The sequence below is a fragment of the Pogoniulus pusillus genome, chromosome 12, assembly GCF_015220805.1.
Source record: "Pogoniulus pusillus isolate bPogPus1 chromosome 12, bPogPus1.pri, whole genome shotgun sequence".
Classification (NCBI taxonomy): Eukaryota; Metazoa; Chordata; class Aves; order Piciformes; family Lybiidae; genus Pogoniulus; species Pogoniulus pusillus.
The window spans coordinates 18,614,345-18,625,644 of record NC_087275.1 but is presented as its reverse complement, the minus strand read 5'-3'; the positions used below and the strand labels follow the sequence as shown (position 1 = coordinate 18,625,644).

Below are 11,300 nucleotides of genomic sequence, written 5' to 3'. Positions count from 1 at the left end.
TTATTGGGATGATGTCTAGTAATTGCCTTCTTGGTTCTAACTTTTCAAGCTAGGTTGGGTTTTTTTTAAGAAAAGGAGGCTTAAGTGTCTGTTAGTGTCTGAATGTGTGCACCCACCTGCTCCTCTGGTGGCTGCCCTACCTTCCAGGGAATGTGGCAAGTGCTAGTCAATCTCAACCAAACCCAAGAATGGGAAAGTAGATCAAGGATACTACCTTCCCAGGGACTACATCAACTAAGCGGGTTTATAAAGATACCAAGCACCCTAAAGGAGTTGGAGGCTTCTTTGCAGTGTGAGATCAGCCCATAATAAGCACCAGAGAAGTCCTGCGGGACAGAAACCCGGGCCTCCGTCTATCACCTGGATCGACTGGAGTTCATTTAGACAACGCCCTGCCGCGAAGGATGCACCTGGGGAAGGCGGCGCAGTCCCGAGGCTGACGGTGGAGCGGCAGGTTGCAGGAGCTGCTGCCGGCGCGGGCGGGCAGGCAGAGGGACGGGACAATCTCTCCCAAGCCCTCCGTGTCACCGATCCCCACACGAGGAGACGCAGCTCTGCGGCTGGGGTAGCTCCCTTCCTCGCGCCGTCGCACCTCCGCTGCCCACAGCTCCCAGTTTCGGCTTCCCCCCGCGGCAGCAGGCAGGGCGAGGGGCAGAGCAGCGGGCACAGCCGCCGCCGCGGACAGAGCGCGCCGCCCCCGCCGCCCTGCGCCGCCCGCAGGTGGCGCTGCCTGCAGCCGCGCTCCCAGCCGCCGCCGCGCCGGCCGGGCTAGCGCAGCCCCTCGGCGCCGGCCGCAACCCCTGGGCCCGCCCGCGGCTGCCTGCGCGGGGCCGCGCCTCCCCCGGCTGTCCGCCCGCCGCGCTCCGCGCCGTGCCGCCTCTCTCATACCCACACACACGCAGACACGCGCGGCGCTGCCGCGGCCGTCCGGTCGCCCCCGGCTCTTGCTGAAAGCAGCGCGAAGCGGCCCAGAGTGGAGCCCCCGCAGCCGGCGGGTGCCGCTCTCCCGGCGTTGCCCGTTTGCGCGGCGGCGGAGAGGAGCGGGAAGTGGGCGAGCGGCGTGGGGAATGGAGAAGCCCGACAGCGTCCTGGGGGCCGTGTGACAGCGACGCTAACACACGCGAGCGCACCCACCGGCTCGGACCTGGAGCCGGTGCAAAGCCGGCCAGTGCTGCCCTGCCCTGCCCTGTCCCGCGGGGAGCCGGCATGGAGTGAAAGCAGCGTGGCGCCGTCAGGTAAGACGGAGAGGGTTACCCGGACGGAGGTGGGTGGGATGGTGGCTCGGAGCTCGCATTTTGGTGCGGGCGCCCTTTCGACGCGTTACTCCAGGCACTCTTTCCCCCGAGAAACGCCCTTCCTTAAGCCCCCCGGCAGCCACAGCAGCTGTGCCGGGGGATTCGGGGTGCGTTACTTATGTAATCAGGGGACGAGCAGCCTCGGCAGCTTTCCACTGGGCAAGCGGCAAGGCAGCGGCGGGGGAGCCGCGGACGAGGAGAACACTGGAGGGGTTGTTTCTAGCTGCCGTCGCGGGAGTCTCCCGCGTGGGAGCCCTGGCCGCACGCCCTCGGGCAGAATGCTGCCGGTGCGACGGCCGAGCCATTCTGGCCCGGGGCTCGACAACGTGCACTCGCGGGCGGGAGCGACCAGGGGCGACGTCCCACCCGGCCGCCCCGTCCCCAGCGGCGCTCCAGCGGCAGCATCGATGCCGGGAAGAACTTCAAAGCGGGGGTGGGGGCATGCTGTTTTGGCTGCGCCCGTCTCACTCATCCTCTGAGAGGGCAGCGGGGAGCGACTGAGCTGCGGGGAGCTGGGGTCGCGCTCGCCTGGTGCGGGCAGCGCTGAGCGCAGCTGGAGAGAGACCGAGAAGAGCCAGGGTACCGCTGAGGGCAGCCCAGGGTAGGTTGAAAGGAACTGAAGACAGACTGAGGGGGCAGAGCGGCCCCAGCTCCGCCAGACGGACAGAGAGAGGAGAGAGCCTCCGCTGGAGGAGAGGGGCAGCAGGAGCAGAGGGAGGGGGGGATGCTCATGAAGGGGTGCTCATCTCCTCTTGATCGGAGGGAGAGCGAGCTCAGTATCACCATGGCGACCTGAGGGAGGAAAGAGCTAAATAAATAAATAAGTAGGAGATAACTCCCCCTTCCCCTCCCCCGGCCCCCACCGCCGCCCCTTCCCTGTCAGGTCCGGTCCCAAAGGCAGGGACAAAGATACACAGAGAAAACTTTCCTCTCGTCTTAATAGGAAGCGGCGAAAGGCCGGAGGACCGTGGTGGGGAAGGGGTTGCCCCACATGTGTGGCTCAGCGAGATGCGATTGCAGAGAGCCAGGTTCCCCCGAGTCGCTGTACTCCGGCCGCAGAGGCAGGAGGAAACTGCTTCGAGGCGAGCTCTTCATGACTGCTTATCGCTGTACCAACCATAACCCCACATCCGCCCTCTCACCCCTCTCTGCGGTCGATCCAAGCACCGCCGGCTCTCGGGCGCTTTGCCGCCGTCTGCGGGCCCTGCCCGGCTTCGCTTCAGTACCGCGGAGAGCGGTAGGAGCGACGGCAGCACCCGGGGCAGCGCCTGGAAAGCGGCAGCGCCGCGGGCAAGAAGGTGGCCAAAGACTCCGAGTCTTGGCCCTTCTCTGGTTCGACCGGGGGATCTTCCATCGGTGTCCTCCCGCCAGAAACGTCTGTCTTTCTCTGACAGAGTCAGTCCTGAGGACAGTGCTGCTCCCCGCTGCTTGCCGGGAGCCGAAGAAGCCTCACCTAGGGCCACTAAACTTTCCTGATCCAAGCGCATGCAGAAGCTGAGCACAAATACAGTTAGCAAATGACATCTTTTACACAGACTTGCTCGAGGTTGTTTCTTATGACGCTTCTGCAGTGTTTTTCTGCATTTTTAATGGCTAAGCGGTTCCTCACAGCAGGATTGTAAACACACAAAACATCCATAAACTGAGTCCTGCAGAAATTACAAAAAATATGTGTTCTTGGCTTGTTTTTCTTAAGAAAACCTGTCAAGAAGTTGCACTTGAAGAAACTGCACTCTTAGCTTAGGGAGCTATCACACTGCTAAGGTGTGCAATTACACAGGTGCAGTTTGTACTGAGTAGATAGACATAAGACACGATCAGCTAGTCACAAAAACACTGATTAAGAATGATTCTCCTCAGACATATGCACCTCAGAAATACACAAAGCTGGGGGGAAAGTATGCAGGTTCGTGAAATTGCACCAAAACCAAAGACATCTTTATTTTACTGATAGGCTGTAAATGATCTGTTCCATTTTCCTATACATATATCATGCTAGTAGTTACATATGCAATTATTGCTTCAGCCTATGAAAGAAAAAATATTCTAGAAAAGCAAACAATATAATGAATAGTATTCACTGAGGAAGATAGATATAAGTTGCTCACTTTTGGGCTGTTCACTGTGTCAGGATGTTCTCTTTTTTTGTTGTTTTTTCAGCAAACAAGATTTATTTGATCTTGCCTTGGTCTGAATGCATAGTGAACTATATAGATACATGTAAAATTACTGGCTTTGAATCCAAATCCCAGCCTCTTGACGATATGCTTTAACTACAAGCCAGCTGTCAAATTACACCAGCTACTGGGTTCCTTCTTTGTTATAAACTGTCTGTTTCAAATAAGTCCTAGCCAAGAAGAAATAACCACATAGGCGAGTCCTATTCAAGCACAAGGGGTTAGCTGAGATTTGTACTTACACAAAGCCTCCAAGCAAATTCATCTCTAAGAATAACAAGTTGAAGCCTTTTTAAACTGTAGATCCATGTTTGCCCTAACTACACTTTTTGACAAGCCAAGTGATGTAGTGAGTTAAGCCTGTATAGAAATGGAAACTTGAATTTCTTAATGATGGTCCTTGCATTTTCAGACTTGTCTCACAGGGAATAGAGAAATAAAAGACTGAACTCTAAGTATGGGCTTAGGAACTCATTACTTTCCTATGGGAAAAGGAGGCAAAGCATTAGAATGCAACTCTTCAGGGCAGTTACCAGGTAATTTTTAATAGCTGAAGCTATTGATTTTGTTATGCAGGCAACAGTCCTGCAGCATCAGAATAATTTTATCAGATAATTACTGAATGATTTTGTCCTATAAGCAACAGAAGAAAAAAAATAATTAAAACAATATAACCAGAAAATCTCTTAACCACAACCTTCATCTGTTTAGCAAAGGACTGAATTCCTCATTGATTTTCTACTAGTGCATTTACACCATATTCAATATGAGCTTATTGCAGGAAATACTTGTTTTTCATAAGCATGTATTTGTAGCCTTGGTTTATATCCATTTTATTGAAACATAGCATTTTGGAAGGAAGACAAGATGTCTCTTTAAAATTGCGCAAGAGAAAGAGAATTTCATTTATTTTCATAAAATATCTACCACAAGGGATTTATTCCAGTACTTTGCAAGTGTAAACTCATTCTTCCATTCATCTACAAAATATCAGGAATTGTGGACACTGTTTGTGTAAGGCTATTAGGATTGTCATGATCTTTTAATGATATTTTCACATATAAAGATATATTATTCAGGAGTTTTATATGCTTCCATGAAAGTAAGGAGTAAAAGAACCCATATTAACATTCTCCCAAATAAATTACACTATTCCTTAAGTAATAGTGGTTGAAGTGTGGTAGAGAATATATTTCTGTTTTTTTTTAAATTTCTTTTATTATCATTGTTGTTAAGAGCCTAGGGGCTCTGTTTGGTGTTTCCATCATCTACTTGCTACAAAATGTGGCTTTTTAATTTGCCCAGCTAAACACTCTTGTCTTTTTAAAAAAGATACTATTTGAGCTAATGTGTTTGTTACATTTCTGTGGACGTACAATTTTTACTGATGGAGACAGTTTCATACTATAAACCAATATTCCTAGTACATAAAATATGAGTTTTAAAATATTGATCCTTCAGAAAGAGACCAATGCTTCTTAGATGATGAATAAAAAACATACGAAACAGTAAGCACAAGGAAAAGGTTTTAATCTCATTCCCACTTGACAGTGACTTCCTGTAATGTTTTTTAATTCTTTCTTCTCCAAACTATGCATCAGATGCTTTACTAGAATGTTATTGAAAGGAGAGCCTATCCCAGGCTACCCCTACCTTGCATATGCTAGTAATGAATGGGAGCAGTCCTGCCCAAGCAGGGGACAGAGGAGGAAAAGTTGTGTGGTCAAAAGTCATCTGGAAATTTTTGATCATGTACATTAGTATGGCATCTTCAAGGACGAATCAAATATATAAGGAATCTCAGAGCACCATCCTCATTTAATTCATCACTTGTGGGACAGCAGACAGGGAAGAGAAACTTGGAAACAACTAAGGAAACATATCTTCTTTATATTTTAAAGGCTCATCAAAATGGATTTTTGCTACCTCTTGACATGCCCTCTATTCACTAGCTTTAACATACAGCCAGCAGACCATCATGTCTTCAGATAACAGGACAAAAATAAGTATATTTTAAAGTTCCTCAAAGACAGGGAATTTCTACCAGTAATTCATGGAAATAGACTCTCAGAAGTACACAATGCCAAATAAAATCAGTGAAAATCTGTACGAGTACAAGCACTGTACACAGTCCTGACTTCAGAAGCCTCAGTTCCTGCCAGAGGCTGCAGAAGGAACTCAAACATAAAGGAGAAGAGCCACTAGCTAAACCTTGCTCTAGAGTATTAGTCAGTAAAGATCTGAATTAAACAAACAAACAAACAAGCTAAAAGGTGAAACCTCACTGATTCCCTGTTTCTATTTGAAATTATACTTCAGTTCATACTTAAAAAAATTAATCTGAGATTGAGATAAGACTCCTGGTATAAGCATCCACAAGCATAGCGGTTATAATATTATCGTATATCTGACTGGTAATAAGATCAGAAACATCCTCAGAAGACAGAGGAAGTTTTGTCCCTCAAAAGACAGAGGAAGTTTTGTCCTATTAGAATAGTAAATGTCACTCTAGTATTTGAAAATAAAAGACTAATTCTCCCAGGTTTGCCTCACCTCAAAATGCATTCAAATTTGTGGCTGGAAGTATATATGCACAATATTTACCTTTCTTCAGTTTGGTATTGTTTACTCCCAAGAAGCATTTACGTTTTTGTCTCGCTCGAGTAGGAAAATAGCATAGATATCCAAGGACAGAACTAGCCTTGCAGTCAGAAAACACTAACATTTTCAAGCATAGCTTGCAAGTCACAGTAGTAAATCATGATTCCACAGAGATTTAAGTTTTTTAAAGCATTTGCATTCATAGCACCGTGCGTGTTAGAACACACAGTTAATCCTGTTAATCCTTACTGCCAATGACCCACCTACCATTTCTGTCATGTGTGCGCAGTGAGTGGTTCACGCTGAGACAGTTCGGCTTCAGACTCCTACATCTGGAATGAGGAACGAGGAACTATCTGACTCATTCTAACACAGGAGCTTCAGGATGTTGACATGAATGTAAACATGATCTTTGCTGTTTGACACCTGATCCTCGTGTGCCCCATGGCTGAAGGCACTGGATGGAGACAGTATTGGTGGGGAAAAGTGCTTTAACACAAGCTTAGATATGGTTCTATATCCCATTATAAACCTACAGAAACAGCCTTAATCTTGATTTTAATGTTACTTCATACCTTTGACCTGACTGTGTTGGGTCTTTAAGTTTAACTATGGCTTTAGAAAGAGAAGTCCTAGTAAACACTAAACATCATAGGTTCATATAGATGTTCTGTATTATTCCTTATTCATTTAATCTACATAGACTGTTGGGAGCCTGAAGAAACCTGTGAGAAGGATTTGTTGGAACTCATCAGCACAAAATGCTGAGGCTTGTTTTCTGATGAAAGCCAAGTGCTGGCATTTGTGCTGAATTCTCAAAAAAACCCCTCTGGACAAGAAAACAACAATGTGCAGGCTGAAAGGGTGAAATAGGAGGCTGAAACAATCAACAAGACGACAAGAGAGAGAATGCATGAGAGCACACTTAATTTGATGCTCTACTCAACTATGTTCTGCAGTGTTTTATCACAAGCATCCCTGCATTAGGCTCACCAGCTCAGAGGACTTTGCAGCATTGCAGGAAATCCTTTGCTTTTTGCTTCCCATTTGAGGGAAAAAATAGTACTCTTGTTGTGTCTTGTCAATATAGACAAATTTATTAGCAAAAGCAAAGGAGAAATTATCATATAATTTAGTATTTATCATAATCAGGAGCAGGGGTTCATTAGAATAATGAGCAATTGCCAAATTATTCCTCCAAGTATTAATTTGAAGAATGAGAAAATAATGATATTTTCTACTTTCCTGCTTTTTCTTCTCTCCTCTCCTTTTGACATACACAATCTGCAGTTCCTATGAGCTTGTCAGATGAATTTCCCATTCCTGAAAAGAAGCATTTATGCTAAATGCCTGTAATGAAGAATCTTCTTCTTCCAGTTCAATAACTGTCTGGACACAGGAAGGTAATTTTCCCTTGACTTCCATAGGTCCAGATTTTGGCAGAAAAATCTTCAACAGACACTACTTGCTTTGGAAATACAGCCTCCCTAGTCTTCGGGTAGCACTAGTGAAAATAACTGTGCAGCTCTAAAGAGCAACTCTAAAGAGCAGCTTTAGTCCACCAAAGATCTCAGTAGGCCTCAAGAGAGGTCACATTTGGGTGCCTCAAGTTTCATGGCATGCATCTCAAATAACTAAATCAGTGTGGCAATCTACAGATGCAGGTGTGATAGATTAATCCTTATTTTCTGAACTTTCATATAGAATTGCATCCATTAAAGATCTTTATTTGCATGGTCCTACATGTTTGTCATATTAAAACATTAAACAAGGTTTATTTTTTTTCTCCCATTGTTCCTGTTCCTCTTCAGCAGCAGCAGCTCAGTGCTTCCTGGTCTCAAAGGTGGCCTTAAACTATCAGACCTGGAACCAACAGCACAGTTATGCAAAGAAATGGGTGGAAACCTGTTTTAGTAATTAAAACTGGTGGCTGTTTAAGGATATCATGATTGCCATTGATTGCAGTGGACTCTGAATCATGACCTCCATGTCAACATGGAGAGGAAAGGAGGTTGAGCTGGAAGGAAGTAAACTGCCAGCTTTGGTACAACCTAGTTTTGTGTTCTCTTTGGTATGCAAATGGTTTCTCCAGTATCAATGCAGAGAAGCATATCAGTTAGATGGGAAATAAATAAAATGCCTCATTTAGTTCTTTACTGAATGTGAATCAGGGATTATCAGATCTTCACCCACCATCATTTTTACAGGGGCAAAGGAAAAAGGATGCTGTTGGATTGCAGCTTATTAGCACTACCCAGTGTATTGTGCACATCGAAGTGGGGCTGTCTCTAAATGCAGTTTCTCCCCAGTAATCTTGCCATCCTCAGCTGTTGTGAATTACCATCTAAAGCTTCTGATACATCAGATAGTTAGTTGTGTTAAATAAACTAGATATATGTTTACATCAGCCAAATATCCATCAGGGATGTGGACAATCTTTAGGAAGCTGCTGTATTCCAACTATTAGGAATGATTGCATTAAAGCATAAAGGGCATCATAAGTCTTTCAGGATTGCAAAGCAATGTTAATTTAGTTTCCAGAAATATACCAAAGTTACCATTATAATCAGAAAGACAAACAAGCAAATAGAAGATCTAGTTACTAAGAAAACATTCCAATAATATCTGCTATGTTTTAGTGATGGAGTCTGTACATTCTGTGTAGGGTCGTTGCAATATCGTTTTGTGGTAGTTGTTGGTAAGGGCTGACTGCGCTCGTGAGTGCTATGTGGTGTGTGAGAACACAGCTCTTGTAACTGTTCTCCAGACATTCATTGGCATTATTTTTTTCTCTACAACTGGACTTAAACTTTTAAGAGATGACCACCAACTTCCACTGCATCACTGACAAAATCTGAGTCTGACTAACTTCTAGTCAGAGATCGCAAAGTTATGTGAAAATGTAAGAGGGTCAAAACTTGGAGAAAAGAAAAAAGTTCAAGAGAGAAGGGATACCAAAAAGGGAAAAGAAAAAAAACCTCCTAAACCAGATCATAAATACTCCCATGTCCAGAACAGTCAATTCCATAGATGTCTCACTGAAATGTAGGCCAATCTACAACATCCAGCTGTTGGTGATCACTGTTTCCTGTCCTTCTACCCTTTGCAACTAGAAAAGTTATGGGTTTAATTCAAAGCCATCTCTTATCGGATGACAGAGCTCACAAATGCATTTCATAAGAAGCTGCAGCAGTTAGTACACTATCTGAACACTACCAAAGTCATTGCCTGCTGGCTATATAAAAAATAATCACAAAGTTATTCTAAAGTGCTATCTAGAAAAGAAAAAGTGCCCACCATGTTTAAAGAGCAAGCATCTTTCATTGTCACATTCCAGCAGTGTTTGCTACCGGCTTTTTCATGAAGAGGTAACAATAGCAGATATGAGGCCAGTATATCTCCAACCAGAACCTGAAGTGCTGCATAGAGTCAAAGAATGAAAACAAACAAACAAACCCACAGAGAATTAGGAAGAAGTTCTGGCTTGGACTCTTTGCAATGGATGCAACTCATGTTTTGTTTGTGTTTTGTTTTTAATTACAGCTGCATTCAGAAGCCAGATTGGTATGTTTGGGGAGTCACATGAAACTTACATCTTAAAAGAGAATTAAGGTGCTGGCTGGTAGGAAAAACAGTAGGCCCTAGGAGATGCTGAAGCAAAAAGATGTATGATGTTACCAGGAGGGGCAATAATAATAACAAAAGAAATCAGAGCAAGCCTTACTGCAAATGTATAAGAATAGTAAATCCTGCCAAGCTGTTACAGAAATGGAATCACTGAAAATATGTGATTTTGTTCATGCATTTTAGTCAAAGAGCATTAAATTCTTTCCGTTAACTTCAATGGCATTCATATCAGACCTTAAATGTAAATTTATTTTAAATAGGCTAGTATATAAGAGAGAGATATCTGACATACAGCTTCCTTAGTACATCTCAGGATAACCTCATTACTTAAAACTGTCATCAGAATCTTTGTATAATCCAGCCTAAACTTTTTTCCTATTTGTGCTACCTAATTGTAAATGTGCAGCCATCAGATAGAGGCAAAGTGATCAGCTAACATATTCTAGAGATGGCTACAGGTATTCCAGATCCTTTCCTTTATGACAGCTTTAAGACACAGTTTCTCACATTTTGCCATAGTTCAAGCACATGATACTTCTATGGTAGTCTTGTGTCTCCTCAAGAGTAAATATAACATGTTTTCAACAGAGATGGCTGTGTATCAACCCAAACATTTACCAGGAGTTAGACCCTGAGTATTTCTGCTTGACCTTTAATAAAGGTCAGCCTGCTTGAGGTCTGAAGCATGACTTTGGGAGTAAATATGAAAATACATTTCAAAGCAGAATATTTAAAGATTGATGGCTGTGGAAAACCTCTGTGGAATTGACTCAACAGTGGTCAATTTGAGCACAGCTAAAATGATTAAATCTGAGACATTAAAAAAATGTCATGCTACATTTCCTTACATTAACCAGTGAAATATTATAATTCTATTTGAAAACTCAGAACTAAGTCAGATGCATGCTATTGTTACATTACCAAGATCCCCATAAACAAGTAGTGCAGGATCAGAGCCATATCAATTGATGGCAGAAAGTCTAACCATCCTTTCCATTTAAAAGCAAAGTAAAAAATGTTAAGATCAGCTCTTTATACAGATCAGTATGATGGAGGAGAAGCTGAGAAGGGAAATTATATTATGCCTAAAAGAGACATTTTGGCTCGTAATCATGCTGGACTGGATCTTATGTAAAGAGGACCTTTTCAGTAGTAAGCAAACATTAGATCAAGAAAAAAATATTTTCTTGAATAGTAGGCATACTAAAAGGCAATGGAACATTGTAGCTATACAGTGTATAGGCAGGACTACTCTATGTGGTTCAAGACAAAGACACACCAAGGAGGTGGATTGTGCAATTGGGAAAGGTGAGAGCAAAGAGTGGCAATTGAAATTACAAGAAATCTTCATCTTACTCTTGAAAATGAAGTCTCAGGCACACACACACACACAGCCTTACCAGCAGAAGAGAAATATCAAGCTGCACTTTTTCCAAGTTACACAGAGGAAAAAAAAACATCTCCTTACAACTATAAGATTTCTAGCTTCAGTTTAGATTTTCATGTTAGTAAAATCTACAGTTGAGTGAGGCAGAAGTCAAAGCATATATTTCACAGTTCAGCATAGTTGCATTCTAAAGACTAGATTTTGTAGCTTGGC

At 44.0% G+C, this 11,300-nt stretch overlaps 1 protein-coding gene across 2 annotated transcripts in view; it reads left to right on the top strand.

Annotated features, from left to right (window-relative positions):
- Positions 1-813: 813 nt before the first annotated feature.
- The window catches only part of KCNJ6 (potassium inwardly rectifying channel subfamily J member 6), a 165,755-nt gene continuing 155,268 nt past the window's right edge, over positions 814-11,300 (top strand). Inside the window, exon 1 of one of the 2 annotated variants that reach the window (XM_064152522.1) lies at positions 814-1,235. The gene's annotated coding sequence lies outside the window, so the exon portion shown is untranslated. The remainder of the gene's footprint in view (positions 1,236-11,300) is intronic. The other variant, XM_064152518.1, reaches the window with a different exon arrangement.